Here is a 13,012-nt window from a genome sequence, read left to right as displayed (position 1 = left end):
AATGTGATAGGTGGAAGGAGGTCAAGGTGAGGGTGATAGGCCGGAGTGGGGGTGGGGGCGGAGAGGTCAGGAAGAAGATTGCAGGTTAGGAAGGCGGTGCTGAGTTCGAGGGATTTGACTGAGACAAGGTGGGGGGAGGGGAAATGAGGAAACTGGAGAAATCTGAGTTCATCCCTTGTGGTTGGAGGGTTCCTAGGCGGAAGATGAGGCGCTCTTCCTCCAGCCGTCATGTTGCTATGGTCTGGCGATGGAGGAGTCCAAGGACCTGCATGTCCTTGGTGGAGTGGGAGGGGGAGTTGAAGTGTTGGGCTACGGGGTGGTTGTGTTGGTTGGTCCGGGTGTCCCAGAGGTGTTCTCTGAGACATTCCGCAAGTAGGTGGCCTGTCTCCCCAATGTAGAGGAGGCCACATCGGGTGCAGCGAATGCAATAAATGATGTGTGTGGAGGTGCAGGTGAATTTGTGGTGGATATGGAAGGATCCCTTGGGGCCTTGGAGGGAAGTGAGGGGGGAGGTGTGGGCGCAAGTTTTGCATTTCCTGTGGTTGCAGGGGAAGGTGCCGGGAGTGGAGGTTGGGTTGGTGGGGGGTGTGGACCTGACGAGGGAGTCATGGAGGGAGTGGTCTTTTCGGAACACTGATAGGGGAGGGGAGGGAAATATATCCTTGGTGGTAGAGGCCGGGAGTGGAGGTTGGGTTGGTGGGGGGGTGTGGACCTGACGATGGAGGTTGGGTTGGTGGGGGGCATTTTAGATACCTATTTAGTGAGCAACATGATTGAGTTGTGGGTGGTTGACGTGGGGGAAAACCACAGTACCATGGTGCTCAAGCTTACTCTGGGAAAAGAGAGAAAAACTGGTAGGCAGATTAGAAAGATAGTAGTCGTGGGTGACTCAACAATTCGAGGGTTAGACAGTCTAGTTTGCAGCTGACATCATGAGTCCTATATTGTCTGTAGCCTCCCAGATGCAAGGGTTCAAGACATAAAAGACCAGCTGTATAAATGTCTGGAAATAGAAGATGAACAGCCAACGTTTGTGTTCATTAATGAATCAAAGATAATAGGAGGGATAGCTTGAAAGACTTTCAGGATCAGTTCCAGGAATGACGTGATATGTTGAAATGCAGGGCCTCCATGGCAATAATTGCAGAAATACTACCTGTACCATGAGCTTCAGCATTTAGACAAAAGCAGATCAGGGAGGTAAATATGTGGCTTGAGGAATGGTATAGATGGGAGGATTTAGATTTTTGGGATATTAGGATCACTTCCAGGAAAGGAGAAAGTTGTTCAGAAGAGACGGGCTTCACCTGAGCAGAAATGGAATGAATCTCCTCGCTGAGACAGTAAATAGTATTGTGAGGGCGGATTTAAACTTATAAGGCAGGGGTGTGGGTTAACTAAGAGGCCTAGTTTTGCATGTACTGGACAGGGCAAAAGAGAGAATATAGGGAACAAGAAGGACAAAAAGTGAGGAAAGGCTTCAGTATGGACAGTAAGCAAAGAAATGATTGCCTTCCAATAGGCCAGAAAGAGATAAAACTTGCATACGTAAATGAATGATGAATCATCATGAACAAAACGGGGGCACTGGAAGCAGAAATTGCTCTAGTGGGATATGACACAGTAGCATTGATAAAAATGTGCTCAAGCCAGAACAAGACTGTATACTTAATATCCCAGATTATAAGACTTTTAGTAGAAACAGAGCGGGTGAAAAGGGAGGAAGTATAGCAGTCTTGGTCAAACATCATCGGCCTTGAACACAATGCATTTCGTAGAATCCCTATAGTGTGGAAACAGGCCCTTCAGCCCACACCGACCCTCCAAAGAGTAACCCAACCAGACCTATTCCTTCACTAATGCACCTAACCTACACATTCCTGAACACTGTGGGCAATTTAGCATGGCCAATTCACTTAACCTACACATCTTTGAATTGTGGGAGGAAACCCACACAGACACAAGGAGCATGTGTAAACTCCACACAGACAACCACCCAAGGCTGGAATCAAACCCAGGTCCCTGGCACTGTGAGGCAGCAGTACTAACCACTGAGCCACTGTGCTGCCCTGAATTGATTTTATATGGCTAGAGATGAAAAACAGGAAGGGAGCACTAACCTTGTTGGATACTTATTATAGATCTCCAAAAAGTGAGGAGGACACAGAAGCAAACATTTGTAGAGATATTTTGTACATCAACAGGACAAGTAGGGTTATGATATTTGGTGATTTTAATTACAATAGGGTGGACTGGGAAAAGGGTAGAGTGTGAGGCATGCAAGGAGAAAATGTGTGCAAGAGACCTTTCTGGAACAGTACACTTTCAGTCCTACCAGGAAGGAAGGTATGCTGGATCTGGTCCTTGAAAATGAGGCAGACCAGATGGAGAACATCAGAGTGAGAAGCATTTGGGAAATAGTAATCATAATATATTAATGTTGAATATTAAATTGGAAAAGATAAAAATCAGTCAATGATTAAGACTCCAAAGTAGAAAAGAATGGATTTTAGGGGTCTAAACGTTGAACAGGAGCAGTTTGATTGGAACCATATTTTTGGTGGATAAAAAAACGGATGAGAGATGGAACAATTTCAAGAGAAAGATGAATGGGGCACGATAGAGTTAGGGTTAGGTAGCTAGGTACATACCCATGAGAAATAAATACAAAGTATCCAAAGCTAGATTACCCTGGATGACAAAGGATATTAATGAGAAACTAAGGAAGGAAAAGGGGGCATATGAATAATAATAGCAGCAGAAATCAGGGAGTGTCTCAAATGCATAATAAATGCCATGGCTGAAATAAGGAAGGCTGGAAAGATTAGTGAAGGATAGAATGGGGCCCATAAAGAACCAACAGGGTAAGCTGCTCATTGAAGCAAAAGGTATGGCAGAGGTACTAAATTAGAGCTTTGCTTCTGTCTTTATCAAAATAGAAAATGGTGACACTGGCCAAGTTGAAAATGTGGGTGTTGAGCAACTGAGCAGTGAAGTATAAAGAAGAGGTATTAAAAAGATTGGCAGCTCTCCAGATCGCGAAGTTATAAGGCATGGACAGAATTCATCCTAGATTGCTGAGAGAAGTAAGGAAGCAAATTAAAGAGCTCTTGACAGAAATTTTCCTGGCCATCCTGGCACAGGATTAAACCCAGGGACATGAGGATTGCAAATGGGCACTGTTGGTTTAAGAAAAAGGCAAAGGATAAACCAGGAAGCTACAGATCTGTCAGTTTGACATCAATAGTTGACAAACTGATGGAGGTCATAATGCAAGATAAATAAATATACACTTAAATAAAATAAGTTAATACTAGACAGTCAACGTGAATTAGTCAAGGGCAGGTCATGTCTGACAAATTTGATTGAATTATTTAATGAGGTGGCAAAGGGAGTAGATGAGGGTGGTGCTGTGCATGTTGCATAATTGGACTTTCAAAAAGCATTTGATATGATGCCATGTGGCAGGTTGATTAGCAAATTATAAATGGTTTAGATTGATGGGTCCTTGATAACATTGATTAGACGTTGGCTAAAAAATAGGAAACAGAGTATCAGTATAGATGGGAATTCCAGTAGTGATCTCCAGGAATGTAGTGAATGTTCCCCAGGACATGACATTGTTGGGACCCTTGCTTTTCCTGACTTATATAAACAATTTGGAGAATGGTGTTGAGGGTAAAATCTCTAAACTTTTAGGTGATGCTAAGTTAGGGAGAATAGCAAATTGTGAAGATGACGCTGAGTGACTTCAGAGGGGTATTGACAAGCTGGCTAAATGGGCAGACATCTGGAAGATGAATTTCAATGTACAGAAATGTGAGGTAATGCATTTTGGTAGAACTACAGAGAAAATATAGGCTCAATGGCACAACTTTGCAAGTACAAGAGAAAAGGGACCTCATGGTTGATACGCATAATTCTCTGAAGATGGCCAGACAAGTTGAAATAGTTGCAAAGAAGGTTCATTGGATTCTTAGGTTTATAAATAGAGCATAAATGTGAGGAAGTGATGCTACACCTCTACACATCATTGGTCAGACCTTATTTGGAATTTTGTGTTCAGTCCTGGCACCTTATTTAAAGCCCTGAAGAGAATGCAAAGGAGATTTACAAGAATGATACCAGGAATGAGAGATTTTAGATATAGGAAATATAACAGAAACTGGTCTCATTCTTCTTGGAGATAGTGAGGACTACAGATGCTGGGAAGTCAGAGTCGATGAAGTGTGGAGCTGGAAAAAGCACAGCAGGTCAAGCATTATCAGAGGAGTGGAGGATTCAACATTTCAGGTCAGGACCTTTCATCAGGAATCATTAATCTGCTTGGAGCAGAGAAGGTTCAGAGATGGCCTTATCAACGTGCGCAAAGTTATGAACAATTTTGACAGGGTGAAGAAGGATATTCTTTTACCACGCATTCGTATGCCAGTAACTGGGGTACACAATTTCAAGACTGTCAGCAAGAGACCTAGGAGCGAAAGGAGGAGAACTTTACTCAGAGTTGTTTGGATTTGTAATGTGCTGTCTGGGAGAATGGTGGAGCTGGATTCCATGAGAGGTTGCAAAAGATAACTGGATATTTATTTGAAAGCAATGAACTTAGACAGGAACAGAGATAGGGCAAGACAATATGACTAGCTGGTAGCTCTTTAGGGAGCTGATACAGACACAATGGGATGAATGGCCCCCTGCTGGACTGTAAAATTCTATGATTTTATGAAGCTATACCATGCTGAACTGTAGACTGACATTATACATTCCTTGGTGTGGGAAGATTGAACTGACAAATTTATCTTTGATGCAAGGTGTTACTGTTGAGTCAAGACGAACATAATAACACTAGCTGTCATCCTATGTTGCCAGCCTGTTTCTAAATTCTTTTATCCCACTTTCTTTTAACCAGCTCTATTGCCTACTAAAAGTTGACCTGATCTTTGCTTCAGTCAATAGCTCATGATACATTCCTCAACTTTGGAACACTTGGTGCATTCAAAATCATTAACATACAACCTTATGGGCTGAATTTGCATTCTCAAAACACAGTTGGGAAATTATCCCACCTGAAGGAAAATTGCTTTTTAGGATGAAACCTCCTAGGGAAACCCCTGGGTATGGTGCAAGTGCAACTAAGACCCAAAATCTTACATACATTTCCGACTCTTCAAGTTAAATTTTCTATTTCAACAAGCTTGGTTGGAAATGTTGGTGTACAACGACATTAGCAAAATTGGTGTAGGAATGAGGATAGCTTCAGGTAAAATTCCTTGTTATGTCACTACAAATAACACCACTCCTACGATTTAGCTGTTACACCCATGTGACACACTGCAGAACTAAACACCAATTATGCAACAACAATTATGCAAGTTAATACATTCAGAAATGTAGATTTTGAACAGTTTTGTGATCAAATAAATCATGAGTTAGCAAATGTGCCTGAATTAACTTAGGCAAGCCAGTACTTGCACAGATTGTAATTTTGTATAATTTGAAGCTGAATAATTATGTTTACATTTAATCTGCTTTCATGTTTCTGCCTGCCATGCTATGCTGTTCCACATAAACGCTGTCAATAATGTTACCTAGACACCTCCTGGAATTACCTTACCTTATTCCCTACCTGTCCTCAGAACACTGACATTGCTATGGACAGTAGCATATATCTCATCATGAGGCTACCATTGAAAATGGGTAGGCAGTAGATAGGCCAAAAGTTTTTCTCTATACAAAACGACAAGAGATTAGATAGGACACTCATGAATGTAGAGTATATGTACACAAAATTTTAAAAAGTATAAATGTTTAAAACAAATGTAAAGTAATTGGTGTGATTCAAGATACAGGCAGTTCCTGGGTTGCAAATGGGTTCCTTTCTTGAGTCCACTCACAAGTCAATTTGCACAGAAGTTGGAACGTAATATAGGACAATATAAAGTAGCTGTTTGTAAGTACTAGAGACATTTATACGTTCGATCTTTAAAATTCCATCCCTGAATGGGATCGTGGTTGTAAATCCCACAGGCACCCTCTGTGTAGATAAGTCACAATTCTTTATGCAGCCAAACTTAAAATAGAGAAAAATATCATGGATGTGTGAAAACGTTGGGTTGGATTTTCCGCAAAAAGACGTGGGCAATGGCAAGTCAGTTGGGAAAATGTGGCAAGAAGGAAAAAATTAGATTCCTGATGTTGAGAGAAAAAGACTGATTTTCCATTGATCAGATCTAGTGAGAGGCCTAGGATAGTATTTACAATTCATGAATGCCTAATTTGCAGTTTCGGTAGGTAATTTGCCTTCCTATTGAGTTCGCCTCCACCCCAGGCAGCAATCTCAAACATAGAACATAGAACATAGAACATAGAAAAATACAGCGCAGTACAGGCCCTTCGGCCCTCAATGTTGCACCGACCGAAGCCTACCTAACCTACACTAGCCCAATAACCTCCATATGCTTGTCCAATGCCTGCTTAAATGACCATAAAGAGGGAGAGTCCACCACTGCTACTGGCAGGGCATTCCATGAACTCACAACCCGCTGAGTAAAAAATCTACCCCTAACATCTGTCCTATACCTACCACCCCTTAATTTAAAGCTGTGTCCCCTAGTAACAGCTGACCTCATTAGCGGAAAAAGGTTCTCACTGTCAACCCTATCTAAACCCCTAATTATCTTGTACACCTCCATCAAATCTCCCCTAAACCTTCTTTTCTCCAATGAGAAAAGCCCCAAGTGCCTCAGCCTTTCCTCATACGATCTTCCTACCATGCCAGGCAACATCCTGGTAAACCTCCTCTGCACTCGTTCCAATGCTTCCACATCCTTCCTATAGTATGCCTACCAAAACTGCACACAATACTCCAGATGAGGCCGCACCAGAGTCTTATACAACTGCAACATGACCTCAGGACTCCGGAATTCAATTCCTCTACCAATAAAGCCCAGTACACCATATGCCTTCTTCACAGCACTATTTACCTGGGTGGCAACTTTCAAAGATCTGTGTACATGGACACCAAGATCCCTCTGCTCATCCACACTACCAAGTACTGGATTAATGGTGCTGGAAGAGCACAGCAGTTCAGGCAGCATCCAACGAGCAGCGAAATCAATGTTTTGGGCAAAAGCCCTTCATCAGGAAGGGCTTTTGCCCAAAACGTTGATTTCGCTGCTCGTTGGATGCTGCCTGAACTGCTGTGCTCTTCCAGCACCACTAATCCAGTATTTGATTTTCAGCATCTGCAGTCATTGTTTTTACCACACTACCAAGTAGTCTACCATTAGCCCAGTAATCTATCTTCTTGTTACTCCTACCAAAGTGAATGACTTCACACTTAGCTACATTGAATTCCATTTGCCACCTTACTGCCCAGCTCTGCAACTTATCTATATCCCGCTGTAACCTGCCACATCCTTCTTCGATGTCCACAACTCCACCGACTTTCGTGTCATCCGCAAACTTGCTCACCCAGCCTGCAAGCCCCTCCTCCAGGTCATTTATAAAAATGACAAACAGCAAAGGTCCCAAACCAGATCCTTGTGGAACACCGCTCGTAACTGCACTCCAAGATGAACCTATACCATCAACTACTACCCTCTGTCTCCTTCCAGCCAGCCAATTCCTAATCCAAACCTCTAATGCACCCTCAATGCCATACCTCCGTAGTTTTTGCATTAGCCTGCCGTGGGGTACCTTATCGAACGCCTTGCTAAAATCCATATACACCACATCTACTGCTTTACCCTCGTCCACTTCCTTGGTCACCTTCTCAAAGAATTCAATAAGGTTTGTGAGGCACGACCTGCCCTTCACAAAACCATGCTGACTATCCTTGATCACATTATTCCTATCCAGATGTTCATAAGTCCTATCCCTTACAATTCTCTCTAAGACTTTGCCCACAACAGAAGTGAGACTCACTGGCCTATAGTTACTCGGGCTATCCCTGCTCCCCTTCTTGAACAAGGGGACCACATTCGCTATCCTCCAGTCTTCTGGCACTATTCCTGTAGACAACGACGACATAAAAATCGAGGCCAATGGCTCCACTATCTCCTCCCTAGCTTCCCAGAGGATCCTAGGATAAATGCCCTCAGGCCCAGGGGACTTATCAATTTTCATCCTTTCCAGAATTTCCAACACCTCTTCCCTACATACCTCAAAGCCGTCCATTCTAATTAATTGTGACTCAGTATTCACATCAGCAACAATGTCCTGTTCCTGAGTGAATACTGACGAAAAGTATTGATTTAGTGTCTCACCGATCTCCTCCGCCTCCACACACAACTTCCCACTACTAACCTTGACTGGACCGATACCTACCCTAGTCATCCTTTTCTTCCTGACATACCTATAGAAAGCCTTTGGGTTTTCCCTAATCCTACCAACTAAGGACTTTTCATGTCGCCTTCTCGCTGCTCTTAGCTCTCTCTTTAGATCCTTCCTGGCTACCTTATAACTCTCAATCGCCCCAACTGAACCTTCACGCCTCATCTTTACATAGGCCGCCCTCTTCCCTTTCACAAGGGATTCCAATTCCTTGTTAAACCACGGCTCCCTCACAAGACCCTTTACTCCCTGCCTGACTGGTACATACTTATCAAGGACACCCATTAGCTGTTCCTTGAACAATCTCCACATATCATTTGTGTTCTTCCCTTGAAGCCTATTTTTCCAATCCACGCATCCTAAGTCATGCCTCACCGCATCATAATTTCCCTGCCCCCAGCTATAACTCTTGCCCTGCAGTGCACACTTATCCCTCTCCATCACTAGAGTAAAAGTCACCGAGTTGTGGTCACTGCCCCCGAAGTGCTCACCTACCTCCAAGTCTAACACCTGGCCTGGTTCATTACCTAGAACCAAATCCAGTATAGCCTCACCTTTTGTTGGCCTGTCTACATATTGTGTCAGGAAACCCTCCTGCACACATTGGACAAACACCAACCCATCTAATGAACTCGAGCTATAGCTTTCCCAGTCAATATCTGGGAAGTTAAAGTCCCCCATAACAACCACCCTGCTACTTGCACTCTTCTCCTGAATCATCCTCGCAATACTTTCCTCTACTTCTCTCGGACTATTAGGAGGCCTGTAGAAAACTCCTAACAGGGTGACCTCACCTTTCCTATTTCTACCCTCTGCCCAAACTACCTCAGATGGCAAGTCTTCCTCCATCACCCTTTCTACTGCTGTAATACTATCCTTGACAAGCAATGCCACACCTTCCCCTCTTTTACCCTCATCTCTGACCCTACTAAAACATTTAAACCCTGGAACCTGCAACAGCCATTCCTGTCCCTGTTCTACCCACGTCTCTGTAATGGCCACAACATCAAAGTCCCAGGTACCAACCCACACTGCAAGCTCACCTACCTTATTTCTTATACTTCTGGCATTGAAGTATACAAACTTCAAGCCACCTTCCTGTTTACAGGCACCCTCCTTCGAGATCGATGCCATGTTCCTAACCTCCCTACACTCAAGGTCCTGTACCCTAAAGCTACAGGCCAGGTTCCCATGCCCCTGCAGAGTTAGTTAAACCCTCCCAAAGAATACTAGCAAACTTCCCCCCAAGGATACTGGTGCCCCTCAGGTTCAGGTGTAGACTATCCTGTTTATAGAGGTCCCACCTTCCCCAGAAAGAACCCCAGTTATCCGAATACCAGAATCCCTCCCTCCTGCACCACCCCTGTAGCCACGCATTTAACTCCTCTCTCTCCCTATTCCTCGACTCTCTATCACGTGGCACGGGTAACAAACCAGAGACAACAACTCTGTTCGTTCTAGCTCTGAGCTTCCAACCTAGCTCCCTGAAAGCATATCTAACATCCTCACCCCTCTTCCTACGTATGTCGTTGGTGCCAATGTGGACCACGATCTGGGGCTGCTCCCCCTCCCCCTTAAGGACCCGGAAAACACGATCAGAGACATCACGTACCCTTGCACCTGGGAGGCAACATACCAATCGTGAGTCTCTGTTGCCCCCGCAAAACCGCCTATCTGTGCGCCTCACTATTGAGTCCCCAATAACTATCGCTCTACCTTTCACAACCCTTCCCTTCTGATCAACGGGGACAGGCTCCGTGCCAGAGGCCTGAACCTTGTTGCTTACCCCTGGTAAGTCATTCCCCCCCACAAGTCTCCAAAACGGTATACTTGTTCTTGAGGGGAATGACCGCAGGGGGTCCCTGCACTGGCTGCTTCCTCCCACTCCCCCTCACTGTCACCCATCTCTCTATAACTTTCGGAGTAACTACTTCCCTAAAGCTCTGATCTATGATCACCTCTGCCTCCCAAATGATCCGCAGTTCATCCAACTCCAGCTCCAGTTCCCTAACACTGTCTTGGAGGAGCTGGAGATGGGTTCACTTCTTGCAAGTGTAATCAGGAGGGACGCTAATGGCTTCTCTCACCTCATACATCTCAGGTTACTCTCCATGGGCAGCAACTACTTGAACTTCCTGTCTACGGAGGGTGGCATCAGACACTTGACAGTCGCATCACATCATCACAGCACATCTCTGACCCTCCTAGAATAATTCAATGCTGCACTGTGGCATGCATTGACACCTTAAATTTGAATGCTAATGCCTAGTCACTTTATACATAGGGATAGGCACCTAATGCATGAATTAGTGCAAATGTCATTGGACGAGTAATCCAGAGATCCAGATGAATGTTATGGGGTTAGGAGTTCAAATCCCACCATGGTAGATAGTTAAATTTGAATTGACAGAATTCAAAATTAAGGGGAACAGTGCTCAAGTCAAGGGGGGCTTTTGTCAGTCAGTGAGTCAAACAATCTGATGTAAGCCAACTATTTCTTCTGAACAGACCATAGGAGTTGATTAATAACAGAGCAGTTCACACCACTTCTGGGTTTTATACACTATTTCATTCTCAATTGTACAAACTCCTCAATAATTTTCATTGCAAGGAGGACTGTTACCTCCATTTATTAAATACCAGGACTCAAGCTTTTATGCTCACAGGATGTGTTCACTGAAAGTCAAGGTCGGTTACCAGTGGCCACTGTTGTGGTAAGAAAGTTTGAGAAGTCAATTGTAAGAATGGGAGGTAGCAGATTGGGACGTAGAGAGGACAATATTTCTAAAGAGAGGCAACTCAACGTACAAGGGTGGGAGTCAAAAACGCATTGGAGGTCTTGGGTTACTGCAAATGTGAGGTTTGTCAACAGTGATCATTCCCCTGGCATCGATGGAGGTCAGAGCAGCACGAGATTTGTCATGGCTAAGGTTTGGGGCCAAGGCTCAGGCAATGGGAATTGAAGGTGTAAATGAAAGAGTTGGTTGAGAATGTGTGGTACTTCAGGTGGGAAGCTGACTGCAATGAACAAGCTGAGGTGAAGCCTCTGTTTAATGTTTCCCAGTTGCTTTCAATGCACTCAAACCTGATGGAGCCTCCTGCCACAAACTCCAGAGACTTCACACCCATTCTGAGCAAAAGTGAATTTTTTTCCCAGACTTGTGCTGCATTTATTTTATAGAAAAAGCAATTAACTACTTGCTGTTAATTTTTTGCACTGCAAGCAAAGCTTCCAACCTGAGTAATATTTAATGAAGGTGAAGATTTAATTAAGTGCTGGAGGTGGGTACAGCCAATTAGGCAGGAATTTAGGAGCACGCTTAATTAAATCTCACCTGTCACAAGCCCTTGATTTATTTTATTTGATCCAAAATATACATGTTACAACACACCAAATAATGACATAATGAAATAAAAGACAAGTGTAAACATAAAAGCTTGAGTCTAGTATTTAATAAATGGAGGTGACAGTCATACTTGCAATGAAAATTATTGAGGAAATTTGTCCAATTGAGAATGAAATAGTGCATAAAACTCACAAGTGGTGTGAACTGCTCTGTTACTAATTGACTCCTGTGGTCTGTTCAGAAGAAATAGTTTGCTTACTTCACATTACATGAATGTATCTGTTACTTAGGAGGTCCTATTCAATTCTATGTATTATTGTAAAATGTAATTACGTCCTTTGCTTGTAGAGGTTTGAGTAGCCACATGTGTGGTAGGTTTTGTTGGTGCTCCAAGGTCTACATAATCCTGATGAAATCTTATGATCATATTAAGGATTTGCAGTACCAGTATTTAGCTGCAGTGCCCCCTCCTGTACAGATATATCATGTAGCACAATGACAGTTGCTGGTTTTCATTAACCTTAACACATACTCCAGAATAACACATTAAAATATTTGTGGCATATGCAGCATTTAAGGCAGGTTCATAGGCATTGTGTGAGTGCAAAGCATTAGGATCTGTGTTCATTAGGTGCACACAGTGTAGTTCCACGGCAAAATTTGTGAGAACTGTGTTTTGAATATTTTGTCACCAACCTGTTCAAAGATTTTATTGTCCACCTGTGGAGCAGGTGGGACTTGAACCAGAGTGTAATGCTTGGAACCAGATGGATCTCATTGACTGAGACCCTTGATTGGGTTTTTAACACAGGTCAATCAGGAAATCTTGGCTGACTGATATAAACAAGGGATTCATGTAGGCTTTGCCCTTCAATGAGATGGGCACTGCTTTTCACTGGCAGTTTGGGTGTTTCTTTTCTTACTGGTGGTGGGATGTCAATAAAGATTTTTGCACACATTGTTCTTCTCTGTGTCCTACACCAACACACATACACAACATGGGTGCTGGGGAAGAGTAAGCACTATTGCTGTTTGGCAGTAGTGTGGAGGTTTATAATTAAAAAAAAAACAAGGGATTTAGAATCTCCTCAGTTCAGGGGATTGACTCTAAACTGGCTAGCCACAACCAATGTACTGTGCACAAGGGTGACTTGGTGATGTGGTATTGGCCTCTGTGCGGTTATTTCATAGGGCTTCCTTGTACAGAGGTAGGGACGTTATCCCCTCACCACAAAAGCCCAAGGAGCTATGCTTTAGTAATCCTGGATGATCACTTAACATAGGTGCCAATGCCTTTAACAATGTTAATATATAATAACACCTTTGACAGGAGT

The sequence above is a fragment of the Chiloscyllium punctatum genome, chromosome 45 (genome assembly GCF_047496795.1).
Source record: "Chiloscyllium punctatum isolate Juve2018m chromosome 45, sChiPun1.3, whole genome shotgun sequence".
NCBI lineage: Eukaryota > Metazoa > Chordata > Chondrichthyes > Orectolobiformes > Hemiscylliidae > Chiloscyllium > Chiloscyllium punctatum.
This window is presented reverse-complemented; position numbering follows the sequence as displayed.